Genomic DNA, 8542 nt, shown 5'->3' with positions numbered 1-8542 from the left:
GGTTACTTGTGGCTGTATGTGAGCACAAGTTCTCAAGCAACATGACCCCCTGCCCTCCCCCACGCCACAATCCAAAAGATCCCAAATAGACACACAAACACACACACACACACACACACACACACACACACACTGACACACATAAGGGCGAAGACACAGTACAGAAATTCTCAGACTTGTTTTGGATTAATAGCAGCATGAATCCACAACTTTTGAGAAATGAACTTCCTCCATGTTTCTCTTTTGGTGCGTGTAATTAGGAAAACCTAGACAGAGCCCGTGTGAAAGTAGACAAAATTAGTTCTAGGTGGATGTGTCTGGAGTGTGTTTGTATGTGTGTGTGTGAAAGTGTGTTGCTGGGAAAAGGCTATGGCTGCAAGTCAGGAAACTGTGTGACAAATGTGACCACACACTCAGCGCCAAAAGGCTGTGGGGATGTCTGTGTGTGTGTGTGTGTTGCTGTGTGGTTACTTATAAAACCCTGTTTAACTCACAACACCTGCTCCAATCAGAAACATTTATTAACAACGTTAATACATCTTGAGATATTTCTTCGTTTTTCTATTTACACTTCAATAAAACGTCAAACGCCGTCTTGATGTTCAAGATCATCTCTCGTCTTTCTGTCATACGGCTCTATTTGTTGTGTGAAAACAGTCATACACCCCTCCATACCTATTGTGTGCAGAAAATCGCTTTCTGAAGTGATCAGAGGCAGCGTCATCAACAAAGTGTGAGCGCATTTTTTTTCCACTCCGTATCTCAACAATTATGTGAATAAAACAAACTTTTTATGCAAGCTCATTAGGACTTGAACAAATCAAACAAAAGGCAGGCAGCTCTAGCTGGATTGTTAATATAATCACAGAAGGAGAACAGTTTTTTTCTGCATATTATCAATGCACTTTACAGTAAGAAGATGATCTGGTGTAGTTTGACTACATAATATGAAGGCACACAATAAACATTGGCATATTAATCCAAAATATGAATAAGAGCACATCATAAAGTATTGCAGTTTGTACTTCTAAAGACCAGCGCTGAGCAAGTATTTTTCAAAGCTTAACATCTATTTGGTTTTATGCAGAGTTTCACATTTTGTTTCACAGCACAAAGTAAGCCCAGTGAAACGTACATTTTGAAGTGGAGCTGAAACTGACTCAGAGGATGTACATTGGTGGGATGAAGCCTGACAAACCAACGCGTTACAGGTGTCCCTCCCCTCTCGCTGTCGGGGTTTGGCACTGCCGAGGATGGTTGTGATTGGTTTAAATAAAATACAAACAAGCCAGCGTGTTTTTTCCACTATCGCAGACTGGATTGGTGGTGTAGCCAGACAAAACTCCACCTCTGACCCATTGCTGTGGAGAAAAGCCTGCAATGCGAGACTAGTTGATCAATAAACCAAACAATCAAACTGATAATCAAGTAAGCAGAATGATGACAATCCATGATTCAAACGTGTTTTATTAATTGCATTCCCTACTTTGTGGCTGTATGTAGCTGTGTCCATATATCATATTGTGTGGTTCCAAAATCATAAAAAGTGAGGGAGATTTTTGAGATTATTGTGTGATATTCATAGCATGTGTGAAGACTTTGTTTGCTACGGTGCTCATTTCAATCATCCACCCAAAAGTAAAAACATGTTTTGGTAATCTTGGATCCAGTCTATTATTTTAGGATGTAAGTAAACAAAGAACTTAAGGGTCTTTCATGGTTTCTTCTCTGCTGATCTCCTCACTTGTTTTGTTGTTTATCCCCGTGTTGGGCAGTTTTTTTTATCAAATGGCTGCTCTTTGACACAGTTGGCACTGCCTTGGCTGTCCTGACCCACTTTTGTTATTATTTCTCAATGTTTACAGTTATTGTTATGGGCTATCTGCTCCATGCACATTGCTCTTTACATTTTTTTTGTCCTAACAAACAACAACTAAACGGCCAAACGAATGGTGGCCAAATCTGGGAAGACTGTAACTGCTCCACACAAGTTAATCACCTCAGCTGCAGTTCCAACAGTCCCCATTGCTCTCTCTCCCTCTGTGTGTTTACCTCTCTTACCCTCCTATCTCGCCTGCCTCAGTCTCTCTTTCCACATGTCTATCTGCTTAATCTGTGTGTTCTGGTTGTGTGTGAGCATATGCATGCATGTGTATTGTGTGATTGTGAGTCAGCAGGTCCATGTGGATCCTATTGTCACTGTGTCCATGTGTTATGGTCCTCACATGGCTGCAAGCTGCACATTTACCTTTGTCTTCAAACGGAAAACTTTCGTTCGTTTATTTCTCTGGATGGACTCCAGCTGATTAACACACACCGTTCTACACACATTCAACCTACATGATCTTTGCATACCAGAAATTAAAAAACTATGCTAATGCAGGGTTACATAATAGTTTGTTTGAATGATCAGCTATCGCACTGTGTTGAAACCTGTAATACTAAATAAGCCTGGCCTTGTGGTGTGTCTCATTGTGGGTCTCATTTTGCTGGTTCAAGGCAGGCTTGTCCTATATTTTTCAAAATCTTTCTTTCACAGTAAGCACTTTTGGATAAACCATACTGGCAAGATCAAACTCATTCACCACACGCTGGTATAAATGTTGCCCGTGCCCAGGCTGATTATACCACAACTTCTCCCTGAGCTCTAAAAAAATAAAGTGAAATAAACTTCAACACTTTAGTTCATCCTCAAACCACAGGAAGTTCAGTTTTCTCTGTTTTCAATACTAATTTTTTCTTTACATTCACATGTATAAATCCTGACAGAATCACTCCGACTGAAAGATGAGTGCAAACAGAGGTGTAACCAATGCAATTTAAAACATGTTAAAACATTAACAGTGGCTGTTTTCTATTCAAGTGTTCCAGTAAGCCGAGGCAGTGTGACAGAGCCAGCTTGAAAAACACCAGGACCCTGAAACTGAAGCAGCTAAATGGAATTCAGCCAAAATGTAAGACATTGTTCAAACCTGTGTTTTTCCTGTGACATTCAATAATAACAAAAAAGCCTCCAGTGAAAAAGCCTGGAGTCTAGGAGGAGTTTACCCATCTGTCTGGTACTTATGTTCTGCGCCTCCGCTGTTTGCCTGGCAACCTCACGGTAATCACACCATTTTATTAACAATTAAACCAATGAGATACACTGTTCCCTAAAATTTGTGAATTTTAGGGCACTTTTCTATTTCTTTTTTTACTTTTTAACGGTATAAGCTGTTAAATATATAGCTGCTTTAGTCTTTCTCTAAGTTGGCACCCAGACATGAGAGTGGTATTGATGTTCTCATCTACTGCTTGGAACCTAAGTGTTTCTGCCAAAATGTTGAACTATTGACCATTTTTGCAAACCAGCCAAGGCTCATAATTCCACTTTCCTCAATTCCATTGTTGCACAATGAAATTACAATAAAAAGAAGCCAGACAAACTATGGCTTCACACAACCCCCTTGTTTTTCACTTTCCCTGACTCTTCATCATTTGTCTTCTTCTCTGCCCTCCACTTGTCTCCTCTCCTCTGTGCCATGGATGGGTAGGGTAGTTATCAGGCCCTGCCAGCCCAGCCCAGCCCTCCTACCTGACCACTGCCAGCAGGGAGCGGCTGCTCTTGCCTGAGTATCTTCAACCACAACAGCACCCAGGGAATGAGGAAATCAGGCTAGAGTAATCTATACAGGCCCAGAACACACTGGCCAGCGTGTGAGTTCATGAAGTGTGTGTGTTTTGTGAGTATGCACGTGCGTGTTCAGGAGCCCGCCAGCCCTGCAACATCCGGCTATAAATCTATTGTGACACGTCAAACTGAATTTATGAGCCAATCTGCTTGCGACAGATATGTTTGATTTGAAAAGGGAAAGGAGGACGGAATAAAAAATGTAGTAGTAAGAGTGAACTTCTGCTTTCAACATTAAGAGCTAATTATTTTGTAGAAAATGTGCCTCTGACATATGAAACTTCTCAAAATGTTTCAAGGTTCTTTTCTATGTTTTGTCAAAATGTTCACTAAAGTCTAAATGTGAAAATATGATCTGAAGTTCCTGTTTGCATTTACAGTTTTTTTTTCCCCCATTGCTTAAGCACTATTTTGAAAACAGGGACCAGTTTTCAGAACACTACACATCTACACACCACACATCAGCACAACCACACACCCAATTAGAAGAACATCTCAGACCCTTTGCAAATTGAAACACTCTTGCAAAAACCATTCATTCATTTATATAAAAAAAACATGTGAAACACACACGTTTCCCAAATACTTAATTCAGTTTGAACCAGTTAAACACTGCTGTTGCTATTCTAAAACACTTTTAGCAATTCTACATCTCAGTGATTAGAGTATTATAAAGAAATACAGTAAGTTCACCAAACATTACACAAGACAAATGCTGCAGACAGAAGATTGTATAATTTATTTCTCTCCAAATACCAAGATCAGTCAACATGTCAACATGGAGAAGAACAACAACAAGTCCCTGTTTTCATGCTACTACAGTAGTGTGCATAACACTCTTAGCTCAGCAAACATCAGACAAACATGAAATACTATATCCAGTTACAATTCCAGTTAAAAAAACATCAACAAACAAACAAAAAAGATCTGAAAGAAAAGTACAAAAAACACTAGACTTACCTGCTGCATTTGTATAGTGCCTAAACCTGATTGGTGGGTCTACAATTAAGCAATGATGTGTTCGTGCACCTGGTGACTTTGTTTCACACAGCTTTGGAATTGCTAGGAAGAGACTTCATGATATACTTCTGTGTTTAATGTATACAAGTGTGTTTAGTGTTTTGCAAATCACTGTGTGTATTGTTTTGCAAAAACTGTGAGGGTGACATTGTGCGTATAGTGGCGCACATCTGGGCCAGTGTTTTTGCTCCTCGAGTGTAAGGTTTTGATATTAGTGTAATACTTTTGGTTTCATTGTGTAAGAAATGGGAAAATACTAGTTTGTTTACCAGTTGCATGATACATCCAAAACATTATGTAGTTCTTGTATCCTTGTTGCCATGGCATCCCTGGACCAAAAGCTAACCAAGTAGAGAGAGGTAAACTGGACACACTATTGCTAAAGGGGAACACACTGAAAGCCACATTTGGGCCTGTGACCTGTGACCTTTGCTGAAAGGTCGGTGCAGGTTTTTACTGTTTAAAAAGGAAATAAATAGTAAGGTATGAAAAGATATCGTTTAAACTTTGACCAAAGCGTCTGTACTTTTACACACCTAAATGCAAAACACATCAGCCTGTGTCGTCTTTTTGATTCAGAATTTTGTTTTGTCTGTATATTATGGAACGGTATTGGTATACCTATTTTAACTTCAACATTTTATTAAATAATTGTATTTGCCTTTTCAGTTATGTACTTATTTTTCATGACTGGCATTCTTGGCTCTCTTTTGCTGTTTAACGTGTACTTACTGCATCTGTTTCGGCCTCGGAAACAAAAAACACCCTTCTCAACTGAAATGAACTTAGTTTAAAAACCAAAATTCAATATCAGTGTGAGTGCATTGTAAGTTAAATCTATGTTTTTCATGACAACGTGACTTAACACACTTTATCTGTTGCCTCCCACACAAATGATTGCTGCACTGCGCTTCTGATGATAACGCAGTCAGACATTCCTTGTATACCGTTTCACTTTTCGCTTGATTAAAGGAGCCAACACCAAAGAGCTGGTATTTCAATCTCACTTCCTATAGAGAGGTGAAGTCCCTTCCCTTTCAGAATAATAGTTAAAAAAATATGTACAGCAGTGAAGGAAAGGCAAAGCATAACACATTTTTTGATCCTGTTTGAATTGTGCAATGAATTACACCAATTACTTTTGTCTATTTAAAGAAATTCAAATAAAGAATGCTATGATGGACGCTTGGGTAGATCACCTGGTAGAGTCGGCGCCCATATGTAGAGCCGCAAAAAAAAATTATGAAAAAATAAAAATGTAATGCTCTGATAACTGAAATACCTCAAAACGGTATTGCTACAGTTTCCTGGTGAAATGACATGTTTCCTCGGAACGGTGTGAAACTGCTTTGAGATCGGTTTTCTCTTGTTTGGTGGGTGTGTCTCTCGTTTATTGGCTGTGTCACAGGTGATACCCAATAAACAGAGATTGTGTCTGTAAACTCGTGGTAGTAAAAAAGGCAGAGTGCTTGGGCACGCAACAGTGTGTTCAGCGCACCCCTGTTTCTTTTTTTAAAAAACGTGTTGCTACGTTTTGTTGGGCCAAACGTTGTCTTGCTTTCACACAAAACTAAACGGAATTAAAAACTGCGACTTTTGCAAAATTATCTTTTAAATTGACAAACATTATAAGTGCAATTATCGGCACAATTCAAACGGGATCAAAAAAGGATTTGTCTCTTGCCTTTTACTACCGTACGTATATTTATTTCCGAAATAGGGTTCCACAACGGAAGGGGAGGGACTTCTTTTGAAAGTCTCTCTTTCGGGCTCAGTTTGACTTCTAAAATACCCCATCATCAGACATGTCTAAAGTACTGGAGACCCAGATTTGAGTAAAAGTTCCGGTGTCACAAGGACACTCAAAATTTCTTTGGCTGTAGCACCAGTACAAGGACAGGAATGTACAAGAGCACCTTAACCCTCACTTTGTCCTTGGGTCAAATAGACCCGTTTTCCTATATCAGTGCTCTTTTTAATGACCCCAAAAAAAATGACTGATTCCACACAACGCTCTTTGCCAAGTATAAATCTCTACTTTAATCAATTTTGGGGCGTCCTTTTCATTTTTATAGCACTTGGAGAAAAAAATTGGAGTGAAATGCTATTGAGTAAAAGTTGACATAATCCATATCCATTTAATTTTAGTCTAAACAATACCTAATTCCTGCTTTTCTAACTCAAACATTAGGTATAATTTGCTATAAATTAGGTTTATTGACCATAAATTCCCAAAATAAAACTGTTAAACCAGAGTTAATAAGTTAGTGTTATGTGTGTTGAATACGTCAAAACAAGTGACAAACATTGACAAAATAGTGTCAAAAGTGTGGAAAAAGGTTAAAAACATTGATAAAAAGCGTCAACTAAAGTGTTGATTTTTAATTTTGACGGGAAGACAACACAAGGGTTAAAACATTGAGCTTCACTCTTTGTCAACAAGAACAGATCAATTAATGGGCCTACTGCTCTGTGTGTACCCACAGCAACTTTACAACTATCAGTTTCATCTATTATTAGTCATGTCAGTGTCAATCAACGGCATTACCCTGTAAAACACTACACTATAAAAACGGGCATGGGCTCAAAGAGCATGAAAAGAGACATGATCTACAATTTATATTTGGCAACAGTAAGTTGATATGTCATGAAATAAGAGAAAGTTTACGTTATTGATGGGTCAAAAACACCATTCAGCGTCACACAGCCTTTATGATAGCCAGCTAGTTAATGTTAACGTAAGCGAACACCGCAGCATGTCATGAAACGCAGGTAGCTAGTTAGCTAGCGCCTCCTGCTAGCTCAAGCTGGTGTGCCATTTTTGTATCATATTTGTAACTTACCTCGATATGTTACTTCAAATTCGACGGTGAATTTTTGAAGGCCATTCATTCGCAATCTTTCAGGGGTAGAGTAGGCACTTCATTCTATAGGAATTGTCTTTCACTCCAATAAATGAAGACATGGACTCTGAGTAGGGCTAGGGGTGGTCTCCCTCGTCACCCTCCCCGCCACGATCACTCGAAGTTGAAGGAGTTGAAGATTGGTGTTTCTGGTTCTTCCATCTCGAAACAAACTAACAAAGCTCAAGTGTTCTCAATGCAGGCAGGCAGCAGAGCGAAAGGCAGAATTCGCTGATGAGCTTCATCAAACCTGGTGACAGAGCCGTCTACTGCTCTAGCAAAGATAATGTGAATTTGAATTCAATTCAATTCAATTCAATTTTATTTATAGTATCTATTCATAACAAGAGTTATGTCAAGGTCACTTTACAGATAGAGGAGGTCTAGACCACACTCCAGAATTTACAAGGACCCAACAGTTCCAGTAGTTTCCTCCAGAGCAAGCAACAGTGCGACAGCGGCAAGGAAAAACTCCCTTTTAAAATGATTTGAAATTTTTTTGTAATTGTGACGAGTAACGAGTAAATCATGAAGTAAAAGTATTAAACTTATTAAAAATATGTACTGAAGTAAAAGTGGAAGTAGGAGAAACAGACACAGCCTTTTAGTACTTAGTACAGTAGTAAAGTAGTTCCACTTCGTTACTATACATTTCTGCCCAACATCAATCATCCTTTTCACACTACAGCATATTATGTTTCCATCTGGGTCTATATTGTTTTTGTCAATAACCCACAATCCACACACAAACACACACACACACACACACACACACACACACACACACACACAGAGGCAGCTGCCTCCTCACTCAGTGGAAGCAGGTGTCTGTAAATCTCGTGGGGTTTGGGGCTTTTTCTCTCTTTTTTTCTTTTGGGTGTAGTAGAAGATGGTGAAATTCCCAATGTGAAAGTCCGCTTCTTGCTCTGGCCTCTTTCCACAAGACCCC

Source organism: Etheostoma cragini, chromosome 18, assembly GCF_013103735.1.
Source record: "Etheostoma cragini isolate CJK2018 chromosome 18, CSU_Ecrag_1.0, whole genome shotgun sequence".
Lineage (NCBI taxonomy): Eukaryota > Metazoa > Chordata > Actinopteri > Perciformes > Percidae > Etheostoma > Etheostoma cragini.
This window is presented reverse-complemented; position numbering follows the sequence as displayed.